At 39.2% G+C, this 18366-nt stretch overlaps 1 long non-coding RNA gene across 1 annotated transcript in view; it reads right to left on the minus strand.

Moving 5' to 3' along the window:
- Positions 1-1923: 1923 nt before the first annotated feature.
- Positions 1924-18366, minus strand: part of LOC144615931 (uncharacterized) — a 33767-nt gene continuing 17324 nt past the window's right edge. Inside the window, exon 3 of the long non-coding RNA XR_013554661.1 lies at positions 1924-2095. This is a non-coding gene — a long non-coding RNA (uncharacterized LOC144615931). The remainder of the gene's footprint in view (positions 2096-18366) is intronic.

Below are 18366 nucleotides of genomic sequence, written 5' to 3' on the forward strand. Positions count from 1 at the left end.
AAGACCTGTGAGTTAATCTGTGGAAGCTCAGTGATGGGATACACAGAACTTCACCACCACTTCTGCATGTGTTTGAAATTCCACATTAGAAAAGGTTAAAAGTGGGGCACCTGGGTGGCTCAGTAGGTTAAGCGTCTGACTTTGGCTCAGGTCATGATCTCACAGTTCGTGGGCTCGAGCCCCATATTGGGCTCTGTGCTGACAGCTCAGAGCCTGGAGACTGCTTCGGATTCTGTGTCTCCCTCTCACTCTGACCCTCCCCTGCTCACACTCTGTCTCTCTCTATCCCTCAAAATAAATAAACTTTAAAAAAGTTTTTTTAAAAAAAGGTTAAAAATGGGGGCACCTGGGTGGCTCAGTAAGTTGAGCATCAGGTCATGATCTCACAGTTTGTGGGTTTGAGATCCGCATCGGGCTCTGTGCTGACAGCCCAGAGCCTGCTTCAGATTCTGTGTCTTCCTCTTTCTCTGCCCCTCCCCCACTCATTCTCTCTCTCTCTCTCTCTCTCTCTCTCTCTCTCTCAAAAATAAATAAACATTAAAACCATTTAAAAAAAAGGTTAAAAGTATTCACCATATCATTTTCTTAGGTAATAAACTACATGTAAATGGCTACAAATGATAATATAATGATTTGGGCCTGGAGGACTGACTGGACAGATAGGCCATTGATGATCAATGGTGAAAGAAGCAGAATTCTCCTCCCTAACCACTACTATTCCCCGCCTCTCCTTTCACACACAGAAGACTGTGCAACAAGAATTCCTTCATGTAAAACTCTAGGTCAGAAAGAGTAAGCATAGGGTAATAACTCAGGGAATGCCCTGGTACCAATGCCTACCTCTGGAGAGAGAATGAATACATGTCCTGATGAAAATAGTCAGTGTGGGTTTTATAGAAAATCGAAAATCCAATCAGTGAAGCTCAGGGGCTCCACGATATCTGCAGACTTGAATTTTGAGGCAGTATTCCATCCCTCTGATCACTCATGAAGATCTTACATGTAGGCTCAGGGAGGGATATGTGTCAATATTTGTAGGTGAGATAAAAACATTCAATACTGCATTGACCCAAGAGTTCTTCATGGCTCTATATAGCACATGTCCCCAGAATGTTCCATAGGTGTGTTATGCAGGGATTTCTGTTAATTAAGTGCAATATAATTTTGATAGAGTCATGCCCCTAGCCTAATTCAGCTGCAGGCACATCAGGTAAATGATGGGGGGTGGAGGGGGGTGGGGGGAGGATAGAGCTCAGCCACCTGGCAGCATTCAGTAAAACTGGACAGATTTATTATAAAACATGGCACTGGGGGAAGTGGTAGATACAATCTTATACTCTTCTGAGGATGACAGAATGTATTTTTCTTGGCCATTCTGCCTGGATATTTTACCAGCATCAGGATGTTTTGAAGAGGCTTTGCCACCCTGACTCCAAACCCCAAATTAAAATTACAGCAAGTAAAATTAGAGAGTGTCACATGCTACTTTAATTCTGTGCTGCCACACTTTAGTGGCTTCTCATTTAAGAGTACATAATTATTTTCAAATTATCATTTATCATTTCACGGTTAAATTAGATTATCAACTAGAACTTTTAGGGAGATTGGAATTCTACATGCAAACTAGATTCTTCTGATCACTATTTATGCTCCTTTTGGTTAACTTTATTTCCTGAACCTTCAGATCATGTATTTCACAGATAACCATCCTAGGGCACTGGGAAGTATTTTAATGGGAGAGATCAGTACTGTTTCATATGGCATATTTGCAAAAGACATAGTTTGTCTATATGAGAGACATAGTATTCAGTGGCGGTTTAGGTTTCCAAGGATATTAAAATATTTCTTTAAGGAAATGTAATTCACGTGACTTCTAACTTCTTTATTGTACCCAGGTGTGTGCATGAGTGTTTTTGTGTGTGTTTTCTACACCTTATGTTAAGAGAAAAGTTCTTCAAAGTGTCTCTGACTTTATGCAAGGAGACAAAATGCCTTGGAAACTCCCTGGATATCCTCTGACCAATGGTTGTACTTGCAGTTTTGACGGCTTTAATGCTTCTGTAACACCAAGTTCCTGATATTCTTCTTCTTCTTTCTAAAGAGAAACGGGGATTTTATTTACACATGTTGATATGATAATTTTCTAAATGTGTTTCTGCCAACCCTGCTTGATCTCTGTAGTGTCAACTGATAAAATCTATCCCTTTCATAGAGCCAAGCAGCTTTCAGATCCCAGGTCAGCGGTCACTTCCTTGGGGAAAATCAGAAGACTTTAAAGAGGTTGAAAAGCCTGGATTTCCTCAGAGAAATTGCCCACGTGGGATAATCTTACAACCTTCATGTTTTCCTAATTCCTACCAGCCGTGTGATTATTTGCTTGGTGTTCATCTATTCCATAAGACACTATAAACTCCATGAGGGTAGGGTTTGGGTTAGTTTTGTTCACCATTATGTTCCTAATGCCTGAAACAAATAAGGTGCTCAAACAATATTCATTGAATTAATGAATGTAAATAGATAGATAGATAGATGAATGAGGTAAAGAAATTGCTCAAAAAGACTTTATCTGTAACACTTTAGAATAGCACTGTCCATTAAATAGCCATTAGCTACACATACATTATTTAAATTTAACCTTAAATTAATTAAAATTAATAAAGTTAAGAATCTTGTTCCTCACTTGCACTAGCCACATTTCCAACACTCAATAGTCACGCACATCTAGTGGCTATTGGATAGCACAGATTATATTTGACAGTGCAGATTACAGAGCATTTCCATCATTGTAGAAAAGTTTTATTGGACAGCACAGCTTAAGTAATTCTGAAATCCCAGTCAAAGGAGAGTATTACTCTTCCAGGCTCGATCAGCTCATTATTGTCACTGCTATTGTTAATACTAACTGGGTGACTTAAACCCCTTTCCTATAAAAAATGTTCTCCATTTGATGATTGAGCAGAATCTTCATCTCTTTTTCTTCCAAATCATCAATAAATCATTTGGCTGCTTTGATTTATAAGAGTCCAAGCACCTGTAGTTCTATCTACGTTCCCGAGTATTCGAAAGAGTCCTTGAAGTTGAGAAAACCTACTGTTCTAAAAGTGCATTTATGACACAGGCTGGGCCTCTGTGTGCTATACTGGGAATAAAAATGGGAAAGATATAATGTGTTCTAGAAGTCATCATTAGTGTACGAGGGATTTGGATTTGTATTAATTTATTTAATTATGTTAAGTGTATGATTGCACACATTCTGAAATTGTAATTATGCATTAAATTTGTATAGCCTTCCAAATGAATAGCATTCAATATGTTTACTGAGGTTTTTTTTGTTTCAACAATTAAGCATTTTTAAAAATATAAGACCATAGTTATAGTCATCTTATTCCATTCACTACAAGCAAATATTTTATCTCCGAGAGCAGAGACTAGAAAGCTGCCAGGGGGTAGGAGAACAAAACTGTGACATTGATACTTAATTAAAAGTAATGATTTGATTTAAATACTCATATAAGCAAAAGCATCTTTAGTGGTGATACAACTGCTAGAAAAAGGTAAGAGAGTGGTGAAGATGATATGATGCTCAGATTCAGGCACACAAACAGGAAACAGAACACACCAGGAGAAATATTCAGATTTCTAGGAAGCTTTTCGTCTCTTGTAATAAAAAAACAGGTTCTGGAGCACCTGGGTGGCTCAGTCGGTTTAGCAGCCGACTTCAGCTCAGGTCACGATCTTGGGGTTCATGAGTTCAAGCCCCGGGTCGGGCTCTGTGCTGACAGCTTGGAGCCTGGAACCTGCTTCAGATTCTGTGTCTCCCTCTCCCCCAGCCCCTCCCCTACTCAAGCTCTGTCTCTCTTTCTCTCCCTTTCTCTGTCTCTCTCAAAAATAGATAAAAAAACATTTAAAATTTTTGAAAGAAAAACAGGTTTGGTCTCCTTTTAGCAAGCTAGACTATATATAGTCCCATTTTTCTTCATATCTCTATAAAAAAGTTGTCCTCTAGTAAATACTATGGTTACCATAACTGCATCCATATTTTACATTATATTGATCAGAAACCTGTCCATCTATATCAGAAAATACCCAAACCAGTTTTGGAACCAGATACTTTTTACTGCACCATCATTATCACATCCCAGGTTTCAGGGACAGTTAATAAATGCAATGAATACTAGCACTATTTTTGACAGGCAACAACCCCAATGCCAAACATGCTTGTCAACATATCTAAAACACTATCATTTACCATATTCTGATAGCTTCAAATTTTCATTCCACAGGTGTTCCAAACCATAGGAAATCAAATATCACCCTGAGAGTACACTTTAAAACTTCAAGCCCTGCAAACTGAAAAGTACACAAATAACTTTTGTTTTTCCAAGTGCCTTTGCAGGGATTGCACCTATCAAGTGCCTACCTACAAACAGCCTTGGATTTTCTACTTCGCTCTTAGCCTTTATGTCTCCAGATTTTTTGTCTACCAAATGCACATCACACTTGGCAAAGGTGAAATTGTATGGTTCCACCACTGGGCTTTTAAGCAACTCAGATGTTATTTCTTAGAAGGTAAACCTAGGGGTTGTCAGAATGCCACACAGCAAGTTTATCGATAAAGAACTTTAAAGAAAAAGTTCGAAGGTGAGAGGCCAGATGAGTAGAAAAAAGAATTGAGAGGATTCATGTCCCTCATCTCTGCTAATTTCCCTGTGGAAATCCAAGACCAGCTAACCCCTTTGAAATCTGTCCTCTGAGAGACTGTTACTTTGCAGGAGTTAGACTCTCCATGCCTTCTACGTGGACTCTCCATGCCTTCTCCATGCCTTCTTCTATAAGGGATATAATAATTGATGAGTGACATAAGGCTAGGTGACAGATAAGGAGGGATGAGTGGGAACTGTGATAAACCCCATCTGAAAACATTTAAAAATTTTAAAAAGTATTTAAAAGATAGCCCAAGCCCATTGAGTACAATCTGTGGAGTTGCAAATTTGAAGTTTCTGCTCGAGCTTAGGGCAGAAGCCAGAGTTACTGGCTGGTGTAATTTAAGGGACTTTGCATGCCAATAAAAGTCACAAGGCCATGCTTTTAAAAGGGCCAGAGAGTCCAATTAGAACAAGTTTTTCAAGTTTTAGGTTGTAAAATTATATCTAATTATCAACTAACTTTAACCTTTCTTCAACTTTTCTCTATCTCCCAAATCCCTCAGCCTTCTGTTGGCTTGATCACAAAGGTGCTTTGCCCAACACTGCCACATACTAACCAATCCTTTCTGACCACTGGTGTTGTCTGCATCACGGAGAGATTTAGAATTTGCTCCAGTTTTGTGTGAGATGATAACAACAAAAACGGACTTCTGAGATCCTTTGCAGGTTTTGAAGGTGCTGTGTGCCTGAAGATGATCCTCCTACACGTGGTACTCCCACTTTTAATGGGAACAGAGTATTTAAAATGGTTGGGCTTACATTATACCACTGCAAATAAACAGGTACCGTGTTCAAATCCGTACCCACCGTGTGATGTGGGCCAAGTAAATTATCTTTCTACTTCAATTTCCTCAACTTTTAATGTAAATGATGATGGTATCTAGCTCATAGGGTTGTCGTAAGCATCATATGTGTTGACGCATATAAAGCTACAGTGCATGTTACCTAGTGAGTACTCAGTAAATAATATCTATTTTATTGTAACACTTCTCACGTCATTTACTAATTATCCTGATGATGATACAACGCCAATGACAGTGAGAAATTTGGTAATAGTGCTTAGGTACAATTTGGATTCAACATAAGAGGAAATGGTTTGAAAACAAAGGAGAATTTATTGGGGGCTCACTAAGTGTCAGACACCGTGATAAGTGCTTTCTTTACATGTATTAGGTCTCATCTACTTTTTACAACATCTCCACAAGTTACGAGCTGTTAATAACTGCATTTTGAAAATGACTCATAGGGTGATTTGTACTGCAAAAACCTAGTTAAATTAGACCTAGGTTCCCCAGAAGCTGCTTCCCTGTACGGTTCTCAGTTTGATTTGGCCAAAAGTGAAATTCACATTAGATTTGGAATGCAGAAATAAAGCAGCAGCCATTGCTTAAGGTCATCATGGTTAGATGCAGCAGGGTCAGATGTAGAGCCGGTAGGTTCTCCTCCACTCCACATCCTGCTCTTCTGAGGACCTCTGGCCGTGTTGATGAAACACAGATACCTGCATGCAAAGCTTCTGAGGCAACAGCTCCCCATGGATTTCTTCACAGCTCCCTATTCACAGGCCCATTCTGGCAGTTGGTCACGCCTGTCATCTCAGAGGGACTGGTGGGTGACCCCTCTGATCTTCCACCTCCCCCTTCAGACCTTCACTTCTGCAGTGCCTCTCACACTAGTGGTTCTGTTTCCCTAATCAAACCTTGACTGATATACAAGGTAGTAGCATTGGGGCAAGATTAAGTAGCTCACCCAGGGTCACTAGGTGCATGATGGAGCTAGAACTGGAAGACTTAATTTGTTTCTAAAGCCCATGTTCTTAATAACCACTATGCATCATTGCCTTGAAGGAAGGAAAAGGAAGAGAAGAAAGAGGCTAGACTTGAAGAATATAAATGAGGAGGGAAAGAACAGAGGTAACATGGCTAGAAGGAAGCAGGGAGGAAATGATAAGAACTATGGTAAGCAATGGAGTGAGGGGAGGAAAGTGCAGAGGAAAAACAGATAAAAGGGGACAGGATAGTGGCATTCCCAGCTCTACTTGGTCTGCCAATACGTCCCCTTCAGCACAAAGGGGGAATTTTAAGCATAGCTAATATATGCTGGAGGATTGCAGAATGCTGGTGCTCAGCTGTGAAGGAAGCAAATGTCCTTGTGGTTTTATTCTTCTATTAGGAACTGAATCTAAAATGTCATAAAGGTTTTATTTTTAACAGAGGACCTAATAATTTCTCACATTATTCACCCTTTTCTTTAGCCATTGCTAATTAATTTTTTACAATCTTACAAGAGTCATTGGTAAATATCAACTTGTAAGCCAGCAACCTTTGTTACAGACTCTGTCCATGAGTTGAGAAATCAACTATTTTTATGCAACAGAACAATGATGAATAATTTAATTACAGATCATCATGTTCAACTGGGGTGATAATTTAACTATGTGATATTTAACATGAGGGATGTGGCAAACTCTGCACAGAATTCGAAAATAGAGGTGTGAAATATCATTTTCCCTTGTGACTACTTGGTTTACCCCAGATATTTACTATGTTTAATATTACAGCTGCCAAGGAGGCACAGAAATTAATTTAAAATCTTGTTGGGCTTTATTTTCTACTTTGAAGCAGCTAAGCCTTTAAAAATATCCTGTTCAGGGTACAGAAAGTGCTCTTCGAGTGTCCTGGTGTGCATAGAGGCGAGAGGACATTATGCCTGACTTTGAGGACAAATCGTCTCATCCCCACAATCATCCCGAATGATTGCCCATGCATTGCTCCTGACTTGCATTTTAAGCATTGGTCAGCATGCTTTTGGCAAGATGGTGCCAGGAGAACAGGTTTTATGAGAGCACAGTGATAAAAGATGTGACAACCTTGCCCTAAAACCATCCCTTCTCTCCTTTGGACCTTGATATCATAGTCTCCAGTCAAAGGAACAGGCTATACAGGAACAAGGGGACGCCAAGCATGCTTTTACAACCAGTTGCTCTCTTCCTGCCCCCAAGTGAGCTTTAGAAGGGCAGGCTTGACTCAACATATTTTTTTAAATCCGGTTATTTAAAAAAATTTTTTTAATGTTTTATTATTTATTTTTGAAAGAAAGACAGACTGTGAGCAGGGGAGGGGCAGAGAGAGAGACACAGAATGCAAAGCAGTTCAGGCTCCGAGCTGTCAGCACAGAGCCTGAAGCTGGGCTCAAACTCACAAGCTGTGAGATCATGACCTGAGCTGAAGTCGGACGCTTAACCGACTGAGCCACCCAAGCGCCCCTAAATCCAGTTATTTTAAAAGACTAATTCTCTCCTGAATTCATTTCACTGAATTTTGCTGAATTTTGCCTCTTAAGAGACTACCACAACCTCAGAATGGCATCAGAAGGCAAATTTCCATATGTTATTTATATAGTATGCATTATTATAAAAATTAATAGTAATTATCTTTTAATTATCATTACACTAAATAATTGTTCGTTATTTGCTATTGCTGTGAAAAGAATGGGCAATGTTAGTCCACTGGAGCTTCTGAGGCAGGGCCTGGAAAACCACCTTAACCCTTTAAGCCCATCCCTTTAGCAGCCACATATAACTGGGCACATGGAGTCCCATCACCTTCAGCCTTTGTCCGGTACCTTTTCGTATACCCGTCTCACACCTCTTTTCTCTACTAGTTTTCAGCCTTCCCAGATTTTAGCATCCTGGGTTACTCTCTTGTCTACAGCCTCAGGCATGATGCTGTTTACCACTTCCCTCGTGCTAACCTCTGCTTCTCCCTCTGTTCACAATTTGGATACCCAGTGATACCATGGGCTCCTACTCCTCCCCACAGACTCTCCCAGGTAGCAAGTTCCCGGTTGACCCAGCACCAAGGGGACGTGAACACAAAGGTAGAAAGCAGAGAGACATGGTATTCCCTTAACTCTGGGGCAACTATTAACAGCTCACTCCAGTCCCTGTGTTATGACTCTGGGGGATAGTGTGGCCATTGTAGTGTCAACATTATACTTGCACTAAGGTTTCCTCTACCTGAACTCTGTAACACTGGCAGGGCAGTGGGGAGTGGTGGACAGAAAATATGGAGGGATTGCAAAGCAGGGAGGTGGACATTCAACAAACAAGTGTGTTTGCATTGCCTGGGCTTATGAGCAGTAAGGTGTTCTCATACCATGGAGGCAGCACCCAAAAAAGAGCTCCACTACTCAATCATAGCCTTCAATTGGACTTTTTTTTTTTTTTTTTTTTTTTTTTTTGCCTAAATCAAGTTGTCCTCTGCTTCCACAGTTGGTTTTGGTCAACTGACATTCTGAGCTTTGGCCTCATGTCCCTGGCAATAGTTTGAGCTGTACCTCTTGAGTTAGGGTTAGATGGTGATCCTCTATTACAAATACTGATTTGCCTTCTCAGGAACACTTCAAACATGCTTTGTAGAATACATGTATTTTGTAGCCCAGCAATAGCAATAATCTCTACACGCACCCCTGTATGGGACTCTAGCCCTCAGCATAGCCCAGTTTGCTCCAGTCCCCAAGAAAGGAGTTTGAACAACTTTAGAGAAAGCATAGTAAGGGAGAGACGGAAGGAGTTACTAACATTTACTAAGCCCTGTTACAAGCTAAGTATTCTCCTAGACATTTTGTTCATAGTATCATGAACATAGTATCATTTTTTTCATAGTATTTCATGATCCGTTAAAAAGTAAATTCCATAAGATCAGAAAACTTTGCTGTTGTACCTCCAGTGCCCAGAACAATACCAGGCTGATAGAAAATGTTCAGGAAATATTTGTTGAGCATACATAGCACTCAGATTTTGGCTTCTAAATGCCATTCCCTAATAAAAGGAACCAGGACTCTTTGGAGAGATGGTTGATTTTAGAACTAGAGCAGGGAAAATACAAGATAAGCCCAGAGCATCTTACAGTCCCAGAAAACAAAGAAGTGCTAAAAAAAAAAAAAAAAAAAAAAAAAAAAAACAGAACAAAACAAATAACAAATAACAAAAACAAAAGGATCAGAGTATGTCAAAGGGGGCACAGGAACCAACCTGAAAGTTTGGACAAAGCTGGAGCATTTTGAACAAAATAAATAACATCGCATTAGATTATTACCTAAAATATAAACTATACATTAGTCCATACTAATATAAATGAATGAATAAGATTAAGTAATTAATTAAGAAGAAGAAACAATTCTTCCTTACAAAAGAACTCCAAATATTATGTATGGATATTGCCCTCCAGGAGGCAGAGCTCAATCCCCTACTCCACACTCCCATCTTGACTTGCTCCAACCTATGGCCAGCCTGGTTCCCAGAGTTCACCACTCTAGCTAGGCATTTACAGCTTATAATGACCTTGTCACAGTAGGTGTCCCAAGTTAAGATAACCTTAATAACTATTTGCCTGTTTAATATAATCAAGTCAAATTCTGCCTCTAATATATGCAATTTATATTAAAGCATTTGAGTATTTTGTACAGTTATCCAAGGGCTCAGAAAATATTTTCTTTTGTGTCTTAGGGTTTGAATAATAACTTATACTTATTGAAGTCATATGTGTGGGCATATATGTTCATTACTATAAGCCTGTAATTTGTATTTTCACAAATAAGGAAATTGAGAGTCAGCGAGGTTAAATGACTTTCCCACACAACTAGTGAGTGGTAAAGCCAAAATTTAAATTTATTCTGATTCCTATGCCTATATTTTTCCCACTGTGCCATGCTGCCTAACCAAAAAAACTCTAAAAGTTCTATAGATACAGTATTCCATATGCAAAGCACTATGAAAACAGGTACAGCTAAAATTATGTCTCCCAATTTTGTTTCAGATTCTACATGTGTGCTGAGCTTATTGTTTCTTGCCTGACAATTTACTTTCTATACTTGCCTGACAGAGAAGGTAACAGATGTAGTGTGAGAGCAAAAGAAAAACAAAATGTGTCCTGATGCCAAAGTCAAAATTAACTCTAACAAGAGGGAAAAGTTGAAGGAAGAAATTTTCTTTCTCTCTCTCTCTCTTTTTTTTTTTTTTTTTTTTTTTTTTTTTTTTTAGAGAAAGAAAGCATGAGCAGGGGAGGGGCAGAGAGAGAGGGAGAGAGAGAATCCCAAGTATCTCCATGCCCAGTGCCTCCCAGCTCCACACCCATCACAGGGCTTCATCTCATGACCATGAAGTCCTGATCTGAGCCAAAATCAAGAGTCAACATGCTTAACCAACTGACCCATCCAACTGAGCTTCCCGGAAATTTTCTTTTTGATAGAGTTTAGTTTGGATCATCCATGCTTTGTAACATTTTACAAATGATGGAGGATTTTGGGACTCTATCTTATTTTTGTCTTTCATTGTTTCTTTAAAGGAAAGGGTTGCACAATTTTAAAGAATATATAGTTTAATGCTTCTCAATTATTTGCTTACAGTGACTTTCTTTCCCTACCAGGTTCTATGATCCGTGGAGACCACCATGTCTTAATCATCTTTTTAATCCCCACTGCCTAACAAAAAGTAGGGACTCTCAAAATAACGATTGAGTGAATGAATAAATGAATAAAAGAACAGCAAACAAATTATTATCAAGTCAATAACAGTCCAAAGGAGGATGGGGCATTTATGGATGAAGCCTTTTCTCTCTCAACCAGAGAGTTCTTTCCAGTCCCCTATCAATCCTTTTGATAGGACAGATTTTCTTTCCTGAAAGCTACAGGGAGCTTAAAAATATTCAAATTCAGTTAACACCCACAGAGAACCTGCTATGTGTCAAGACAGTTCACGTCCAATAGTCTATGTAAAACATCTAATAAACCTGTAGCTATTATTATCCCCATTTTTCAGATGAGGATGCTTAGGCTCAAAAAAGTTAAATGCTTTTCCCAGGGTCTCACAACTAATCAGGGGCAAGATTGGAAGCTGAACCCAGTCCCAATTAAATTTCAGCACTCACTCCATTCCCCTGCCGTTTCTCCACAGTGAACCAACCCAATGCCACATTTTGGTAGAATTTATGGCACACCTTTTTCATAGCTTAACATCCCTGAAATAGAAATGCATTTTATAAATGATAGCCTTTTAAATTACTTGAAATGTGGTCATGGTTTCTCAAAAAATATTAAATTCACCATCCTTATCCTGTATCATTACCTCTGACTAAAAGTTAGTATTGGAGACTTCTGCTTGTAGTGTCAAAAGAAAGCTGGAAGAACCTAACTGCAATAATTTAAAGAGCTGTAGGAAGACAGATCTGATCAAAAAACTTTTCTGCATTGTTTTTATTTTGTCACTTAACTATCAGAAATTTTTAGCTGACTTAATAGCAGTTTAATTGCTAACGTCCTCTTAACCTCAACTGAGATCCCCCCAGAGGCCATGAGGGTTTTGATTGGGAGTGGAATGGAGGCCAGTGAGGGAGTTAACACCATTTGAGAGGGTAGTGGAATGCTGTGGGAAGATAAGAAGGTTCCTCCAGGGAACATGAAACAAAAGGGTCAGGTTAAGGAGTGAAGTTTAAAATGAAACATTTTCAGAAGGTGAACACACTCCAAATAGAGACAACCATACATTAATAAGAATATTTGTAAGAAACTGGTAGGTAGGGTGCCTGGGCGGCTCAGTACTTAAGGATCTGACTCTCTTGGTTTTGACTCAGGTCATCATCTCACGGTTCGTGAGTTGGATCCCCACACTGGGCTCCATGCTGCTGGTGCAGAGCCTGCTTGGGACTCTCTCTCTCTCCCTCTCTCTCTGTCCCTCCCCTGCTCTCTTTCTCTGTCAAAATAAATAAATTAACTCAAAAAAAGGAAAAAAAAGAAACTATGGCAGGTAAGATGGTGGTATTAAGAGCAAAGGGAAACTCTTATTTCACATTTTTTAATAAGTTAACCAAATGCTCAAGGTGAAGTGAAATAGTTCCTAATTTTTATTTTGACGTCAAAACTGATTTTAAATCACTGATTATTACACTGCTCGAAAACAACTGTTGCCTTTTGTGCCTATTATCAACCAAAAAGACACTCTCAAAATTGAATATGTAGTTCTTGATCAAAGATATCTAAGAAGCCAGAAATTTCCTGCATTTGACCTAGGGTCATTGGGTCTACTTTTTCTGTCTCATCTAGAAAGACTTGTCAGCTCAACAAAAATTTTGTCCTGACCCAGAAGTCACAGGTCAAATTTTCAGGTCAAGATCAAGGCATTTGTGCAACCAGTTCAATGCCCTGTGGGCACAGCAATGGAGTAACATCCTCTCACTGGCCTGAAGGGTCTGTATCCTAGTTTACTAAGCAAGACAAAATGGTACCTACCATATCTACAGCACCTATCTAACAGGACTCCAACCCACAGTTCTTGCTGGTGGGTAGGGAGGAGAAGAGACCTCAAGCTTTTCTTTAAGCATGGGTGGCCATGTTTTGTATCTCATGACCCAACCTCGTGGTTGTTGCTACCTGGACCAGGGGAGGCCTTTCTAATTCAAGGAAAGCCTATTTGTAGACTACCTAGTAGCCTATGTAGTCTGGATTGAGAGCGCTTTCTGATGGCAGTCTAACTTGGGACAATCGAGTTCTATCTCTTTGAAAGATAAATGATTCGGGGATGCAGAGATGCAATGATACAGAGAAAGACAACTGGCAGTTGGAATTGGGAGAAGACAGACACAGAAAAGAGCATATTGAAAGGGAAAAGCTAAGTTACTTTAGTGGTAGAATAGTAGAGTAGATGTGGGCAAAAAGCATCATGAACAACCTTCCAGTTCTATTTTCTGAGACAGCTGGCTGTAGTTCTTTTTCCTGAGATGTTTTTTTTTATTCATATTTATCCTGAGCTCTCCTGAACCCCAGTGCATTGGTCAGAAATGGTTAAGTTTTAACTAAATGGTTAAGGTAATACGTAACATGAATACCTCAGCAGTTTAACACAGTGAAAGGTTATTTCAGTTTTTGCAGAACTCGCTCCAGATGTAAAAGACTGTTCAGGGCACACGTTCTTCAGAATTCCAGATTTCTAGCTGAGACCTGACCACTGACTCAAATACTTCTCCCTACATGTGATGTAGCCCTTCTATTCCCAGTAATTGGCTGGAGCTTATCACATCATCCAGTTAATGACAAGGAAACTGTGAAATGTGATTTTCCAAGTACTGGGAAAAAGAAAACTGGAAATATGAGTGAATCAGGTACCTAAATATGGGATACCTTGCTACCATACCTTTAACCTTTACTTGGCACTTTATGTTAATCATTTTAGCCCTTCCTATGCTTCACTGAAACCCATCAGGTAGTGTTACATTCATGTTATTTAACTCACCTTTGACTCACTGTCAGACACACCTAGCCATAGCTCTCTTGTCACTAGCACATTTGATGTCTCACAATAAATGTAACAAAACTTGTAGCAAGCAGGCACTTGCATCCTTGAGTAGATGCTTTTAGATGCTTTCAGTAGATGCTTTTTTCCCTTCTAAAATAAGAACAGTAGCAGACTGATGGATTTTTGCCATGTGTCAGAGAAGGCAGCGGAGTCAGGTGAGAAGATAATGAGAGCTACTGAGATCATCTACTACTGTAGATGACCAAACTACTGTAATTTATTTCTTTGTAAATTATTATAGAAAGAATAAGTTCAATCTAAAAAGTAGAAAAAGGGGGGGTGGCTAAAATTTACTAAGTATCTACTACATGCCATCACTTCATACAGACATTACCTAATTTATTTACCACCAAGCATCTATGGGCTAGATATTACTATTGTCCAGTTGATAAAATTGAGACATGAAGAGGTTATACAATTTGCTCAAAGTCACACAGCTATGATGACTGAGAATTCAATCCAGACTTCTAAATCCAGATCTCCAAATCCATGCTTCTCACTATTTTATGAAGCACAGGCAGCAGCAAACCTCAAATACATCTTGGAAGAGAAAATCCAGATTTTCTGGGGCTTTTCCTAAAGGAAATAAATTTCAGGAAGGATTGAGTTGATTTTAGAAAAGCCCTCAAGGCGTTTGAAGATGGTGATCTCAGGCATTCATTGATTCATTTAATAAATGAGGATAAAAAGGAAGTGAGGATAAAAAGACAAGATCTACAATCGCTGTTCTCAAGTTGCTCACTATACTTAGGCATAGCCCCACAAGTAAACAGACAGTTATGATAATATAGTGGAATAAGAGTTATGATAGAAATAAGCAAGTGATATTGAGGGTCCTACTCAGTGTTGCTTCTTAGTTCCCTGTGAAACAGACTCTAAGATGGAAATTTGTACACAGAAGGCTTGATTTCTGGATCAAGACCTATAAGGGAAATGAAAGAAACTGAACTGGACAGAAGAAGTTGGACTGTGGTGCAGTCACAACAAAGTCCTCGGCCTTTTCATGGGATGATTATAGGGCTAGGGTGGCCTGCAGTGCTGTCCCAATTGGAGCAGTGAGACCAAGGCTTTATACTTCTGTTTCAACTAGTCATTGCATATGGGCTGCCCTTAGGAAGGAGGGCATGACCTTAAGCAAGTGCCTCTCTTCAACCAAGGTCAATCTCCAAAATGAAACTTAGCTGAGATCTGTTACCAATGCTCTCAGCAGTTGGGGGAATGAATGTTCCAGTCTTAAGGTGGTAGAGGAATCCAAGCAGCACACCCCTCAATCCACCACACCCACTTTCAGGGAAGTTTTTCTGGAGAAGATGGCCCTGGAGCTGAGTCCTAAAGGACAAGTTAGCCAGGAGTGCAGCATGTATGAAGATTGGGCAGCCTGAGGAGAATACATTCGGGACAGTTTATCGTGCTTAAACAAGTAATGCATAAGGGAAAGTAGTGAGTGCTGAGGTTTAGATGTAGAGGCCAGATCCTGCAGAGCACAGCATGCGATGTAAAGAGTTTGAACTCCTCCCTAAAGGCAGTGGGAAGGCATTCAAAACTTTTATTCAGGGGGTGATATAATCAGATTGGCTTTGTGGGAAAATCATTCTGACAACAGGTGGAGAATATATTATATGGGGATGAAACTGAAGCAAGGGAAGCAGATTCATTAGGAAGCTACGACAGTGGTCCCAGAGAGAATAATAATACTTGAATTGACCAGTAACAGTAGCAGTGAGAAGAGATAAAAGTGGATATTAAGGATATTGCAGAGATATTAAGTGGGCAAAACTGAGAAAATGTTAAGAAGTCAGTTAAATGTTGCAGATAGGGAAAATTTTTAAGTCAAGCCTGGTTCTATTTACTGTTGATGTTAAACTAGAGGGAAATACAGTAAGTTCAGTTTTAAACATTTTTCCTCTGGAGCATTCACATGTTCCTACATACATTTGCCCTCCTCTGGAGCTCAGGAGAGAAATGTAGGTTGATTATAAAGGGTCACAGTCCACTGGATGGTAATAGAGATCATGGGAATGGATGAGATCACCCAAAACACATGTTCTAAGATGTACGTAGACACAGAAGAAAAGCAGTATTTAAGGTAAAGAGGAGCAACCAAAGAAGTGCTAGGAATGTAGGAAGAAAACCAGGATAGAGGGATGTCCTGGAGGTGAAAAGAGGGGAGAATACTAAGAAGTTCCAAGTGCAGGGGTACTTGGGTGGCTCAGTGGGTTGAGTGTCTCTCTCTTGATCTCAGCTCAGGTCTTTTGTTTTTAATTTAATTTCTTTATTTGGGGGGGTGGAGCAGTGAGAAAGAAAGAATCCCAAGCGGGCTCTGTGCTGTCAGCACAGAGCCCAATGCCAGGTTCGATCATTACCAACTGTGAGATCACGACCTGAGCCAAAATCAAGAGTCAGACTTAACCAATTGAGCCACCCAGGAGTTCCTCTCAGTTCAGGTCTTTATCTCAGTGTCATGAGTTCAAGCTCCATGGTGGGCTCCATTGCTGGGTATGAAGCCTACTTAACTGAAATTAAAATAAATAAAATAAAAATAGTAAGTCCAAGTGCAGTGAAATGCCACTGAAAGATTTAAAAAAGATAATTTTCCACAATATTGACTAAGTTGGGGGTCACTGGTAACCTCGGCAAGGAACACTTCAATGACATGGAAAAGACAGGGTCAGAATGAAGATAATAAAGGAAATATGAATGACCTTGAGGACATTATGCTAAATGAAATGTCAGCCACCAAAGCATGAACATTGTATGATTGCTCTTATATGAGGTATACAGAGTTGTCAAACTCATAGAGACAGAAAGTAGAATGGTTGTTACCAGGGGCTGGGATGAGGGAGGAGAGGAGGAAAAGAGAATTAGTGTTTAACAGGTATGGTTTCAATTTGAGAAGATGAGAAAAGTTCTGGAGATGGATAGTGGTGATGGCTGCATAACAATGTGAACTTAATGTTGAGGAGCTGTGCACTTGAAAGTTAAGATGTCAAGTTTTATGTATATTTTACTAAAAGGAAAAGAAAAAAGAGACAGTCAAGGATTGAATGAGAGATGAGAAAATGTAGGGACGACTGAAGGTAGCCCTTTCTCAAGAAGGTTGGATGGGAAGAGAAGGGGAGAGAGAAGGTAATAGATAAAGGAGGGTGTATGGTCCTGGGGGCATTTTTGGGAGAGAGCCAGTAGAGGGGCTCTCTGGAGACACCAGAGGTGTCCTCAGAGAGAAGTACTGCTGCAAGCTGAGATGGAGTGATGGTAAAATAGGGGCCGTGAGAGCAGTACCTGAATATCATTCTGGTGAACACTGAGAAAGGTAGAATAACATAGCAGAAGAATCAATTTGACCATGAAGGATGAAAAAAGGTTTTCCTCTGCCCAGGTGATGAACTTAAATTGAACCATCAATGCTCTCTTCAAGTTTAAAAGTAAATTTATTTCATTTGGCTGTTTTGAGCTGCTAATAGTGGCCACATACATCATTTATAGATTAAATTGGTAAATCGCATAATATAGTGTACTGTATACAATGTACAGACACAATGATAATACTGATATATGTAAGTTTTTATTTTCCAATTACATATTGAGTGTTTTATTCAGTAAAGGGCAAAAACACTTATGAATGGAGCTCACTAAAATATCAAAAAAGAGTATTGTCTAAATTTTCAGGAAGAGTATTATTGTCTGAAAGTTACAATCTTAAATATTTCCCTATTTAATTAAATTTGAAAATACTGTATGTTTTCATAGTATGTTATTTTAAATACCTATAAGAAAAATATAGTCAAGTCACGGGTTCCCTTGAGTCATAAGGAAAAAAATAGTAACGTAAAAGCAACTTATTTTCTCCAGACTAAAAAAAAAAAAAAAAAAAAAAAGAGGGGTCTCTTTAGAAGGACCACATTTAATGCATATATTTTTAGTCTGTCTAAATGGTCTATGCAAATTATTATCATACACATCAGAAATAATTCTCAAACATTGCACTGTATTTGTTTCTGTCTAGACATAAATGTTTATAAATTACAAAGATAAGAATCTTTGATATATCTATTCATGAACATACACATACACTCACAAATGCTTGTGGAAGATCTGGCTATTGGCCATGATCATGTGAATTTGCATCATTTCTTAGTATTATAAAGACACAGCACCAGGAAATAAAATACAAACAGAAATGCTCTCTCATTTCCAGTCCTCGGACACGAATTGAGTTTTGGGCTTTCTGTGGCAGCTTTTAGATCTAATCTATATGAATATGTAGATGATTATAAGAGATCTCCTACTTGGTACATGTGTATGAACTTGTCA

The sequence above is a fragment of the Panthera onca genome, chromosome A3 (assembly GCF_046562875.1).
Source record: "Panthera onca isolate mPanOnc1 chromosome A3, mPanOnc1 haplotype 2, whole genome shotgun sequence".
Taxonomy (NCBI): Eukaryota; Metazoa; Chordata; class Mammalia; order Carnivora; family Felidae; genus Panthera; species Panthera onca.